General features: G+C 33.2%; 1 protein-coding gene across 3 annotated transcripts in view; it reads left to right on the plus strand.

The window, feature by feature from the left end:
- The window catches only part of B4 (imaginal disc development protein B4), a 225,792-nt gene that overhangs the window by 157,322 nt on the left and 53,521 nt on the right, over positions 1–14,949 (plus strand). For all 3 annotated transcript variants that reach the window (XR_011395541.1, XM_070107200.1, XM_070107201.1), the window contains one exon: positions 5,683–5,712. The gene's annotated coding sequence lies outside the window, so the exon portion shown is untranslated. The remainder of the gene's footprint in view (positions 1–5,682; positions 5,713–14,949) is intronic.

Below are 14,949 nucleotides of genomic sequence, written 5' to 3' on the forward strand. Positions count from 1 at the left end.
GCACAAACGTGCTTACAACCTCGCACATATTTACATACAAATATACAGCACACATGGTAACGGTAACGGCGAGCGTGGTCATGCACACAAGGAGCGCTGCCTTGTTGTGTACCTCGTTACATAAACACACACACACAGCCACTTGTATAGACATGACCGTCCAAGCGACGGACAATCGCACGAAGCCTAAATTGCGTGTGTGCAATCAATAAATTCCATATGTGTTGCACAAACTCTGTTGCATGCAAAAATAGATTGAGCAGACGTGGCAGGTATGTATTGCTCTGGTTATCCAAGCTACACATATACACATATGTACATAGTACATGTATATGACGATTTGTATGTGTTCGGTTAATATTTGCAGAGCGAAGCCAATTCCTGATTGTAGGCGATGAGATGCATGCACGTAAATACATATATATACTTGCATACTAATGAATCTAGGTATGTATTTGTGTAAATGTGTATGTATACACGTACATATGCATGTAATATGTGGGTATCGTCGCAGCCGAATGGACTTTAGTTAACTTTATGGCTTGAACTGAATATTGGAAGTGTAGTAGGCAACGATATTCGGTTACATATGTAAGGTATAGAACAATACACACACTCATAGATGGAATTAAATTTATAAGCACAGTGAGCCAGAGTTGCTGTTTTAGTAAAAATTTTAATTCTTTGATGTGAAGAAGCGCCTTTTTATTATCAAAGCTTTCAAGAACATTTAATAAAGCTTTTCGAAGATTTTTTATTACTTGTTTGTTAAAGAAATGAGAAGCTTTTGAAGATCGCAATTTTTTAGTAAAGCTTTTTTTGAAACTTTTGCAGATCGCAGCTTTCAAGTAAAGCATTTTAAAAGGTTGTTTCAAACTGGTTACTGGTTTAGTTGTGATACGGAGGAAACGCTTTTAAAAATCAAAAGTACAACTTTTAAATAGAGCTTTTTATGAAGATTTTCTAAAAGAGTTAACTTTTTGTTTGATTTTAATAAGTAAGAAAAGCTTTTGAAGATCACAGCTTTAAAGCAAGGTTTTATAAAAAGCTTTTGAAAATAGCTATTTTTTATTGAAATAACATAGAGAAGCTTCTGAAGACCACAAACTTCCAATAGAGCTTTTTATAAAGCCTTTTGACAAATTTTATTGTTCGGAAGGAGTAAGGAAAAAAAGCTTTTGATTATTGCAGCTTTTAAGAAGAGCCGTTTATAAAATTTTTTGAAATCAGTTAATTGTTTCGTTGTGGTAAGGTAGAAAACCTTCCTAAAATACCAGAACAGTGAAGCTTTTAATAAAACTTTTGAAATAACTTTAAATGTAGAATTGAAAAAAAGGGCCGAGAAGCTTCTGAAAATCACAGATTTCAAAACAAGTTTTTTATAATTTTTTTTTTAATATTGACTTAACATCTACTAGTTTACTTTCATTCCGCCACATGAAAGTGGTAAAGTAAAGTTTGGAGAGCTTTTGTATATTCCTCTCTTACTTCCCAGGCGTGGAAACTAAAACCGGGAAATTAAAAAAAAGCTTTATTTCGAAACATTATATATTATATAAATTGATTAAATATTTAAATGTTTTTAATTAAATTATTAAATTTTCCAATAAAATTTTCGTTCTCATATTCTCCCGTTTTCGCTAACTGTGCGCTTTGTTTTGTACACTCGCATATACGAGTATACATGAATATTTTCTGGGGCACTCACTTATCGTGCCAAAGGCTATTGTAATGCAGATTTTCAAACTACGCACAAAGGCTTTTATCCTAAATTAGTATTCGCCACGCATCAGGCCAATGAAGTAATTCTTCCAATTTTTTTCTGTTTTGCAAAAAGAAACTCGAATGCAGCCGAAATGAGTAAATTACTAGAGCGCATTTATTTACAGACACAATCATGAATTTTTTATACAAGAATAATGAAATTGAACTCGTAATTACAATAAGTGTAGTTGTATGCTGATATATGTATATACTTTTATATTTATGTAAATATATACTATTCCAACGTGCAAATATATGATCTGCTTACATATTCTGTGGGAGGTACTAAGTGTATATAAGCTTTTGAATTAGTTAAAAGTCGTGACTCCATTTATGTGTATAATTGTAAGTTGGGTGTAGCTTCTGGCTACCAGCGCCAGAGAATAGCGCTAAGCCCGCCTTTAATAGTGGTTAAGAAACATTGAAAGTATAATCTGACACTTCCAGAATAAAACATCAAACTTCTGAATACTTCAAGCTGCTGGTGACTTACTTGGCGCTACTTTGGATCATTCTGCGGTACCCCAAATGCATATGCCTTGCAAAAAAACACATATTTTTTGTATGAAATTTGGTGTAAATTTATTTTTTTGTATTCCAAAATTTAATATATTTTTTTTTCAAATATGAGTTTTTTCACCTTATTTTGATTTAATATCGAAAAAGCATCCCAATTTTCAATCAAAAATTTTCACGTCAAAACATCTGCTATTTTATAACAATAAGTATATTTTTTCTTTATTGAAATTTTTATTTTCGGATGGTATAAGAAAACTATATATTACTATATTAAATTTTATATTCAATCACCCTCCTCCTCTTTCACTTCCCGACCTCATTAAATGCTTATATTATATCTTAAGTTTTTCACAAAGCAGACGGTAACGTAGAAGGAAACGTCAGAGACGCTATGAAAAATATATGTATATAACTGATCAGCCTGATGAACTGAGTCGAGTGCTGAGCTTGTGAAATTTTGCACCTGTCTTTGTCTTCACGAAATTTGACTTGAATCGGCAAAGAAATTGGTCAGATCGTACCACTATAGCATTTAGCTGCCAATATAAACTGGCCGATCCAAATCAAAATAAACATTATCTTTTTATTCCCCCTCATTGCGATAGAAAATGCAGCTGCGAAGGTTATTATAGTTTCGATGCAACCGAAGTTAATGTTTTTTCTTGTTTTAATTTCCCTAATTATCAACACTGGTCGACAAAAAAAAATTAATAGGAATTTTAAGCTCAAGCCTAGCAAAAGTAAATAAATAAAAATACATAAAGATATATTTCCATTAATTAAACCTAACAATAAATATTTTATTTATTACATTTTTAAGCGCACAAATTTTTTGCAATATTCTCTACATATAGGGTGCTTTTTTTAGAGATATAAATTATTCTAATGAGATTATCGGTCAAATCCCCTGTCAAAGTAAACAGTTCTCTTCAATATTTAATGTTTCAAACCATACTAAAGAGATTATCTAATCTAATTTAAGCACCTGTAAAGCTTGCTATCTGGAGAGAATTAGTAGTCATTACGCTTATACTTTCAGCATACTTGATGAGCTCTGCAGATAAATGTATCTTAAACTTTTGTTTCTCCACTTTTATAACAAAAAGGTTTAACTTCTCCAGTAAAATATTTCAACAAGCATCACCGAAAATGTCACTATCATTTGATTGCATCGAGCTTTTGGTGACCATAGAATTCTGTTCTCATTAGAAATGACTCTCTCATATATTAAACGAACAAAAAGAAATTGCATACTTCTAAAAACACCCTTTATATACACACATCTACTCATTTGAAATGTAATAAATAAATATGACTTAGAAAATACCTAAATAGTAATATGGGCTTCCCGGTGTGAATATTATTTGGGTTATAAACGCTAGCCAAGCAGCATTTGTGTGCATAGTTTCACATATGTCCACCAATACACATGTCCAAATACAAAACATGCCACTGCCATGTGCTTGCAACACACACACAATGCAATAGAAAGACCTGTGCCAGCATGTGACCATTTCAGTCACCAACTGAGATTCAAAATCCAATTATTCATCCATGATTACATGGAAATGTCCTTATCGCTAACGAACAGCGCACATGTTCCAGCCGACCGACCGACCGACTGCCTGCCTGCCTGCTTGGTCAGTGGCCGGTGAGCCAATACAATCAGTTACACAACCAACACGACAGCCAACGTTCAATGCAAAACAAGCCAAGAATAACGGTGAGAATGTGTATGTATGTGTGCGTGTAACACGTGTTTGCGTGAGTGTGCCACTTAGGTATCTATAGCGGAATACCTCGTTATTAGTCCTCTTTGAAGCACACCTGCTGTTGGCAGCTACAAAGAACCCGCACCGCTGCCGAGCCTTGCCACCTTGGGCGAGTACACGAATTCAAAGGCACAAATTAATGCCATTAGAGGAGTGTGAAGTTTTAGTAGACAGTTTAAATGAATTTTTGGGTAATTTGTGCGAACATATTAAATATCGATGAGCTGAAGCGAAGATAGAAGTCGCAAAGAACATATATTCAAAGAACTAATAAGAAGATAGGATCTAGGTTGCAAAGACAATAAGGGTTTTGAAAGAACTTATAAACTTTGCGCTGAAAATATTGCTCACGCCTTGCTATTTTAACAAGAGTTTAGTCAATGAATTATATGCCTAAAAGTATGCTTTAATTCCACACACGCGCCATGGCTCGGCGCTTTTGCGTTGGCGGACTGAATTAGTTAGCCATTTAATGAGTAATTAAGTACCCTTATTTTCCAGCATTCAATATTTCTGCTTTACAAACATAATAATAATTACCATTATTTACATAATATAGTATAAACATAACTCTTGCTCTGCGCTTCTTTTTCGAAACGAATTATGTGGATCTCCGCATGTCGTATACACTAGCATGTCAGCATAAATGCAACGCTGTCGATATTTAAAGCATTGCGCTGACCACCCGCGTGCATGTTTCGATTTTAATTGCATTCTGTGGCTGTCAATTTCGAAATTTGGGAAAAGGAGTAAGACCCTTTTTAGTAATCAAGCGTGCCGAAATCTAAATATTGAAATAAGTTTTGCAGGTGAATACTGCTATTAAGGGGTTACCTGGATTTCGTCGAGCAACAAACGCCCTATTTTCAATAATTTTTTTTTCATATAAAAAACGAAATATTTTATTCAAAATTTTTATTGTTCCAAAGATACATATTTGATAAATATTTTGTGAAATTTTTGAAGGAAAATATTCAAAACTCGGTCATTGCGACGTCATTTCTGGCAGTTCCTCAGAAAAAAATGCTTCCGCGTTGACAGCAGAACTTCTGAGACAATCAACATAAGTAAAAAGAAAAAAATAAGTGTTTTAACTAAGAGCCTTAACTAGCTATTGGACGGAGAAAAAAGCAAATAAAGTGAATATTGTATTTTTGGCAGACGTTTGAAAAAAAAACGCAAATTTTGGTGACAATTTCTCAACGTTTCTTTCTTTTAAATAATTGTATTGTAATTATAAGAAGGTAATTGTAATTAAATGCAAGACCTTTTAAAGAATATATTTAAGAACTGTGTAAAATTTCATTAGGATCGGTTGAGCAGTTTGTGGGAAATCTTGACAACCCTTTTTGAAAACACAGTTTCGAGAAAAACGCGTTTAAAGTTTTAAGTGACTATATAGCTGACCTCGAGCCTGTGCCTCAAAAACTGTTACTGGTATCAACTTAGGAATTTAGGAAAGTATTCTAAAAATGTTATAGAATTAAATAAGACAATAAATTTTTTTTTTTGCTTTTTGAAGCCATGAAACCCATTTTTTAATTTTTAAGTGGTAAAAATTATGTTGTATTAGTTTCCTTGTACTTTATTTTCTTAACTTATTCAAAACGTTTTCTTCTTTTTTCAGATTTTCACTGCAATGACGGCATAATTGAATGTAAGTATTAATTTATTTTCAAAATTTTAAGTCTTTTCAACATCTCTCTCTTCCAGACTCTGTGAAAATGTTTGAAATTTATTGTTAAACACCATAAATAATTTTTAAAGCCCTAAATACCGAATATGTAGACAATTGTGAAATATCTTAATTTTCAAACTTCCGGTTGACCACCGGAATACCCCAAAATATGTTCACGACTGTGATCTTTGAAAATTGTGTGAATATTAAATGTTCGGTTAAACCCAAATTTAGACATACCTATCTGGTTGTATCAAAATTTAAAATCTTTTATGGTTTACTCCGAAAATAAAAATTGGTTACTAGCTTGTGCCGCAAAGCCCCACATTGAGATTATCGTAGACCCATGCACAGTCGTCATTTGTTTTTAAATCTCAGAGTTTTTTTCAAACATATAATATATATATAGATAATAAATTTCTGTAATGATAATTTTAATTTTTATCTTATTTCGGTCTATAAGATAGTGTTACAGTGTTGCATTAACTAAATGTTCGTATATAACTCTCGCGCTCTCAGCGCTTATATTTTTTCTGCAGAGTTTAGCCGATCGATCCAAATCCAACACTTAAATAAAGCTTAATTCATCAAATATACTTGTATATTTCGCCGCAAATCTAGATCATTCACTCAAACTGATTTACCTCCTCTTTTGGAGCAAAACTTAAACTGAAAAAGGAACACATCACCATATACGTATATGTGTGCGAGTATCCTTCGCTATCTCGTCACCCCGCAGGCGATGTACTGTTGTTGACAGCTTTATTCTTGCGCTCGCTCCAATCACATTATTTTCACCACACCTGCTGCACATTGCGCGACTGGTCACTGCTGGTCGGTCACTACTGGCTTCAGGCGTCAGCGTGTAAGTATGGACATTAATTTTCAATCAAATTTCGTGTTAAATGAAATTGAGGAAGTTTTACCTTATTGCATACAATATTCAATTTTCAAACTTAACATACGCACCGTCACACACACACACCTGGTAACCTTTAGTCGAGTGTCACCAAAACGAAATGGCTTACTTCCTCCGTGAGCCATCCACTTTGATGCGCTTAAATCATATCCTTTCTCATCCCTAAATATATTTATGTGTGCATATATTATGTTTGTGTATATTTTGCATCGATAAATGCAAATGTGGTTAAATTTCAATTAAATGGCATATTAATTTAATTTTGTCTCAATTTGTTGTGGCCAGACGAGCTGGGTGTCAGGCTTTGCGGCGCCTCTACCATACTCTCCATTATGCATGGTCAGGGTCTCGGCGACAAGGGTGTTACCATTAAGCAGAGCTTGTCTTCTGATTCATAGTCTAGTTTTGTTCCGTTGGTTTTCTATGCTCCATGCTTCAATTAATGGTAAATTGCATGCTTTGGTGATAAATTGAATTGGTTAGAAGTTGGTGTGTCAATTTGGTTGATTTTAATTACATTGTTTAAGAGCTTGCTATTGGTTTCGTGAATGCATTACGCTTTTGGAGAAAAATTTGCTTAGTTTTGATGGTAGAAAAATATGTTAAAAAGCTGACAAGAATAAATCTTATAATTCGATCAAAATTTATTCATTTTTGTTTCCCAATTTTATTAGAATCGTCCGCTTTCTCCTCAAATGTAGCAAACTTCGATTCAGTCCCGCAAATTATGGTTCCGATGAAATTTTACTTGAAATGTAAATAAAAAAGAGAATTTACTTAAAATTATATTTTAGTGTAAAACTGCCTAGATTTTTCGAATTTCTGAATTAAATCACCACCATAAATAATCAAATATTATGACGAAACATCTTTCGAAACCTCAAGGCCATTCTTAAGCCAAGCTATTGCTACTTAATATCTTCTTTAAAATATAGTCCCTAAATTGTAAATAAAAAAGTTTCAATTTTGATGAAGAATTGAACTCACTGATTATACAAGTCTATATGATTACGGTTTTTTTTATAGAATAATAATATTAGGGAAAATATAAATTGTTTACACTAAAGAGATATATTTATTTGCTAAGTCCAAATTTATTGAATCTGGACAATTTTGAGCTTAATTCATCTAAAAGAAATTTTCCATCGCGTTTTTATTAAATCAAAATGGAATTAAGAAATGGTATGCAACTAATTTATATAAATGAAGTGCAGAAGTATGGAGATGTAAAATACCTATGAAGGTTTCCAGAAGATCTGAAACTTTCCATAAATTAATCGAAGATAACAAGGATATATATTGCTTTTGTATAATCCGAACTTTTCAAATCAGAACCATTAAAAAATTCACGCACTTTGCCAAAATTCTAAAATTTGACTTGCGATATGTTGTACCTATTATTGATGAAACGATTGAGCGAAATTGGAACGAAATTAAAAAATGTTAAAATGCTCCTTTATATACACTAAGTGCGTCATTATGAAAATAAAGTACAGTCATATAGGTTTCTGGAAGATCTACAAACTTCAAAAAATTAATCGAAGACACCAACTAAATAACGTTTGTATAAATTCCAAATTTATAAAATCAGAACAAATCAAATTTTCACACATATCACCAAATTTCTACATTTTGACTTGTGATATATTACACCTATAGACGATTGGGGAAGATCGGAAAGAAATCAGAAAATATTAATATACTATTTTATATACACTGAGTGCGATGCTATAGAGATATAACACAGTGGTATAGCTTTCTGGAAGATCAAAAAACTTTAGGAGATCAATCGAAGAAATTTACTAATAATTTCAATCACTGACTTGATGTATGGAGTGCAGTCATAATTACTTCGAGAAATTGACTGTGGTTTTTCCTGCCAAGTGCTGCTTCAGTAATACTTTATATCGCTAGCTTCCTTAACCAAAGAAACATTATTCTTTCACATGTTAACATAGTAATTGTATTTTATTAATAACCATTAAAAAAAATCGGAAATGTCATATGAAACCCAAGAAGTGACAAGGAAGAGTATATCATAAGATTAATGTATACTAAAAACTAAATAAACAAATTATTCAAATGCAACATCTATTAAGATTTCGCTCAAAACTGACATATATTTAATGAGTACAGTCTCCAGCACACTTAGCACCGGACTATTTACGTCAAGTCTCTCCTCTTCGACAGAAAATTAAATATGCTTCCAAAATCATTACAAAAACAAAACGTTAACTAGCTATAATACCCTTCACAAATACAAAGGCTTCCTACAAGAACTTGATTGTGAACGTTCAATTTGTATGACAGCTATATGAGATAGTGGTCTGATCTAAACAATTTCCGCGGAGAATTCATTGTTGCCTTAAACAATAACTTGTGCGAAGATACCTCGTCAAATTAAAAAGTTTTCCATGCAATCACTTTACTAGTCTAGTTTGTATACAATATATACAGACAGACGGACGTACAGACGGACATGGCTAAGTCAACTCAGCTCATCATGCTGATCATACCTGTATATGTATATATTTTATAGGGTCTCCGGCGATTTGCTTGAGGGTGTTACAAACTTCGTTGTAAACTTAATATACCCTGTTCAGGGTATAACTAGGCACAAAATATAAAACTCGCTTAATTGAATTAACTTAACTACCGCTGTCGCCCAGTCACTTTTAGTGCTCCTTAGTTCAACTAATTTAACTTTATGCAGCGCGCAAAAGAATTCTTCAATTGTCAACTGCATCTCCGCCAGCCAAGCGTAAGTAATCACAAGTGAAGCGGAGTATGTATGTAATCATAAAAAATTTAGCACAAGCACATCACAGCCACCAGTTCGCATATATGTAAGTGGGCTTGTATACCCAAGTCTTTATATTAGCCACTCGTGCATTGGTGTCATGCGTGTATTTGACTTTTATGATGCGCTGTAAAATACAAAAATCCATTTTTAGTATTATAAAATTTTAGCAAAATTTATGAGTCATTGCATCAATTGCTGCACATCACAGTAACAAGGCAGCACATGAGAGCGGCATGTTAGCAGCCTCGTTGTTGATGTCGACAGCAGCTTCGCTGGTGGCATATGTTGCATCAATGCCACACTTTTATGAGTTCAACAACCCAACTGATGGCACACGTTGCGGTACATTGGGCGCGGAGATGTCATTTCCATAGATTGGATTCGTGTATCGGTTGCTTTGATTTAATTTTTCGCATTACAGCGTCGCTGCCTCGTCAACGTGTGTGTGTGTGTGTGTGCGTGCGCATGGTTTGTGCGATAAAAAGCGTGTAAACTTTTTAAACGTTTTTTGCGAAACTTTATGGTTGCAAAATACTGTAAATGCAAACAATAATGAGTGTAAAATATTTATTTATTTTTTTAGTATTAATTAAGCTTGTTGGAGAGAATTAAAAATATCTAATTTCTGCCTTTCCCTGTTCATTGCGAAAATGTTAGTATTTCATTTGTCCTTTGATGACTCGAAAAATGACAAATATATATTTTATCAGCCAAAAATTTATATACTACAGTCTGCTAACATAACCAGCAAGCGCACATTGCAGAACTAACGCACTCAAACATTTGAAGTCACAAGTTCCCAAACACGTACATGCATATGTACATCTCTGTATTTATGTTTGCATATGCTGCCATGCTTTTCATGTTCCTGCAAAACGATGTTACTCATAAATCATGAACGAGCTCGTAAAATGCTGTGCGTTTAGTTTATTTTGATGCTCTTAGTGCCTGTGTGTGTATACACGCATACATGCACATTTGTAGCCTCTTAGCGCTCAAGTTAAGTTTCCTAGTTACGTTAGTTTCTTCTCCTCTTTAAGGCTGCTTTTTTGAAAATTTTGCAATTAAAATTTGGTTATAATTCACCCAACAGCGAGAAATGTCTCAGATCTTGCATGAAAATTTCCAATATTTACTCGAGAGTTTCCAAAGTGTCGCTCAAAATAAATGTGAAAAAAGCTGTCAAAAAGGTTTTGATTTTCAATATATTTAGACTTTTGATTTCGCATAGATAATATAGTTCAAACAAATGCTGTGTTAAAGCAGTGTCTTCGTATGCCCTCAGTAAGCCGAGCTTAACTTTCATATACTGACTAGCAAAATTTGTCCAGTAATAATCTTTTTCAAGCTTTGAAAGCCAACTATAAAGAAATAAGTAGTTCCACTTATACAACATAGCGCAAAAAGATATGCAATATAGTTTACTAAAGTTGATCCATATATATTGTAACTTAATGTTTACTAAAATTAGTTCAGAAAAAGATGTAATATGGTGAAAGAGTTATGTATATGTGATATATATGGGTACATCTAATTCATCCAAATTTTTGTAAACCTTTACCGTGTAACCTTTTTGAAACTTGAAAAGACTGCAATAAAGAAATTGTCCATTTATACAATATTGCGCCAAAAGTTATGCAATATGGTTTACTAGAACCGAGCAAGATATTTTGTATACTAGAAATGGTTAAGAAAAAGTAGTCTACATTTCAGCGCGCAGGCGAAAAATAGTATTTATAAATAAATATTGCTATTTGGAAAATGCTGTAATATGGTAAAATATCATATGTGTTATTTATATGCTTCTTCTTGCTTAACTTCAAATATTAAAAGAAAAAAAACACGAAAACCAAAATATTAACTCACATAAATTATTATCTTTTCTTTTTTCAGTTATTCATATTTTAATATTTATGAGCCGCCTCACCATATCTATTATTTTGCTGTAGTGAAGCTTTATCGTAGTTTCAATTACTTTTGTTTTTGCAGTATTTGATTTTGTGCATTTACTGCGAAGTCCCGTTACACACATGTACAATATATTATGGTCACGTAGTAATATACTTGTATGATATATATGCATGAAGACTCCAATATTATAGCTACAAAGAGAATTTATAATGTTAATAGCCTTGAAGAATTTTTTGATCAACGTTTGTGAATATTAAATGAACTAAACGCATTACTTTTTGCTTTTGTAGTTTTGTTGTAATATTCCAAAGCCTTATTTGTTCTTTTTTTCTATACAATAATTTATGCTTTTGTTGCATTAGTGTGAATTAACAGTGGCTTTGATGAACCTTTTAAGAGGTCAATCAGAAATGTGATACTTGTCGAAAAGAAGGAATTAAGATTTGAATTGGTCTAGCACAATAATTATGCTTGTATAACATAATTTAAAGTACATACAGAATAATATTTTAATAGAATGTATAATGTGGCAGAAAAGATTGCAAAGCAGAGGCCATAACTCCAATAAGATGCTATGAGGAGCTTGTCGTCACAGTTTTTTATTGTTTGTAATAGGTGAAGCATAAAAAGCTTTTTACACATACGTCACAGTTCAAATTCCGACCGCTCTTCTAATCGTGTTTCTGAGAAGAATTGTTATACATTTCGACATAAGTATGTGATGTTTTTCCTGTTATTCTGTCTGCCCCTATCACATCTCTCCTTAGTATATTTAAAAAAATCTGATGCCAGAAGACCCAGTGCAACTTCGATATTAAGACATTCTTTGAAAGTTTGAAAAAAGTGATTTTCTAAAAATTTTCAAGTTATGTTAATTTTCAACAAACCTTTATTGTATAACGACAAGTAAAAATAAATTCATTATTTTTGCTACAAATTGAAGGTTTTACTTTGCTTAGTAAGGACAAGGCGATTTAACCGCATGTTGCACGCTTTTAATCGATTACTTTTTGACCCTCATTCCTAAAAGCAAAAACCTGGGAGAGTCGAATATTACAAGCGTTTCTTGATGTGAGTTTCTTACCAGCATAATCATTCGCCATAGACAGGAGCAGGTCGTCATCACATGGTGCGGTTTCGGATTATAAAATTAATATATAACATATTAACCGCTCAGTCAAGCTTGCGCTGGAAATGTTTGCGATTTAATTCCATGTTTTTGCCGAGATGAATATTTTAAGTTACTGTAAACAACACAAATATCGCTCATATATCAAAACGTTCTGAGCATCTATACCATTGAAAGTGTCAAACTTTAGGATAAACTTGTGAGTTGCCAGATGCAGCACTAGCGTTGCCAAATGCCGAAATATAAAAGGCAATTTACGTATATGGCGAAACCTTTCTGACCATCAATCCTGGTTTGACCAACGTTTGCGCCCGCTCACTATGACAACATCAAGTTTTTTTGTGTACACTCGTGTCAGACCTATAAATCAAAAGTTTTTTGGTATCCAGAGCGATGCTTGGGTGCTGCGTAATTAAAACAGTGCTTATATGACGGTGATCCAAGCGTAATCGAAGTTGTAGAAGACGATAAACAGATAACGAAAGCCATTTATTGAAATAGTAATAGAATTATTTTCATCAAACTTCATATTTCCTATAAATAAACTCTGTCGCTATGAAATGCCTACCCTAAGAAAACACGAAAAAGCATTTTTTTAATTCAAACTCATTTTAAAAATTTTACTAATTTTGCAATTATCAAAAATCAGTAATTTATATATTCTTTGCTATATATCTTAATCGAGCGGTAAAACAAGCTTCATGCGTAGTTATAAAACTTAAAAACCTCTACGCAAAGTAACATAAAACGAAACGAAAATCAAAAAAAAAAAACTTGGATATTGATGAAAACTTGCGTCATTTAAGCGTCAACCTGAAGTAAAGTGATTTGGCAGCTGTCACGTGCAATCCATCGGTGATTAGCTGACGGCATATTTGTCAGATTTCCGCCAACGGTAGCGCTGCTGAGCTTCTAAATGTTTGTTCACCTAATGGCGTGCCTGAAGCTTGGATATTTGCGGGCTTCATTAATTTTAATCTCTTTTTACAGAACCACTTAAGCGATTAACGTACGGCTTGTATTTCATGTGCACTTTTTCAGTTTATTTTTTATGCGCAACGAGTGCTTAACATCAAAGCTTTTGCTGAAGCGAAGTCAAAAATACTGAAATTTCAAGCACAACGCACTCAAGTGGTCACAACGAAAATTGACACTTTTAATTAGATATGACAAAACTTGTTTCCTTGTAGTTGAGTGCCGAAAAAACTAATTAAAGTAAATAGAAGTCGCATACTACTCTATTAACAAAAAAAAAAACGCTAAATAAATAAAAAATAATCAAACTCAAGAACCGTTTTACACTTGGCTTTGCAGTAGCTGCTTGACTGTCATTCAGGCTTGTTTAAAAGCGACTCCAAGACGTTTGTAAGCGAATCTTGCTGTGTGTTTTCGGTACTGTGGGTAGAGCGGTGTAGCGGTGTACGCGCCGCGCCAACGTTTTAAATGTCACTAAGCCACATTGTTGGGCGGCAGCGTGAAAATTAACACCTCTAGATTAACACTGAGCTGCGAAAACTGGTTTGTTTCTATGCTAATGTGAACTTGCAGAATTATTACGTGAAATATTTTTTTTTGAAATCTTGAAACCGTTAAGATAATTGGTTGCTTTGATGGCAAGTCAAGGTTGACAATTTTAAAATATTTTCACAAAAAAATTTGGAAACTATTTAAGCAAGTTAACGCTACACTACATAAAAATATATTAATGCAACTTTGTCAAATTTAACTGCAATATTCAACTCAAAAATAATAAAAAATCATAGCAAATATTAACAACAGTATATAGCATATATTTTTTCATTTGAAAAAAAAATTAATATTTTTATGCTGCTTATAATAAAGCAGGAACTTCTAATTTCAAAACATACAGGGCATTACCTTGGCGTCAGAGGTTTGCGGCTTTGCCAACGATTCGGCTAGTTGGCCATGTTACACATTTGATTTTTTGAATTAAGGGTTGTCGTAAAGGATCCATTTTTCATCCCCAATCACAATACGATGCAAAAACTACTACTTCTACTTCTTTAGCTTTGAAGCAGCATTTTTACATACGAAATCGTCTTTAACAACTATATTCAATTTTCTTGCTCTTTATCGAGAAATGTTTGCAGTTCTTCAACTTCAAACTTTTCTTGGCCGCCTAGGACGTTCTTCGACTACCAAGCCAATAGCACCATAATGCGATGAATTTTGTTTCACGTATTCTTCATATTAAAGTAAAGAAGAATAACTACCAGCAAAGGCGCTCTTCCCGGCACGAAGGTAGGCATACATACATATTTAAGTGAAAAGAAAAAATATTTTGATCTTTTTTTTAAATGAATTACATATAATATATTGAAAAAGACGCATATAGACAGCAGCTTTCCAGTGGATGTTCGGAATATTGGAGCAATGAAATTGCAACCAAGTTGCGCCATCTCTTGGAAATAATCCACCAATTTGGTAAAGACC

The sequence above is a fragment of the Bactrocera oleae genome, chromosome 3 (genome assembly GCF_042242935.1).
Source record: "Bactrocera oleae isolate idBacOlea1 chromosome 3, idBacOlea1, whole genome shotgun sequence".
NCBI lineage: Eukaryota > Metazoa > Arthropoda > Insecta > Diptera > Tephritidae > Bactrocera > Bactrocera oleae.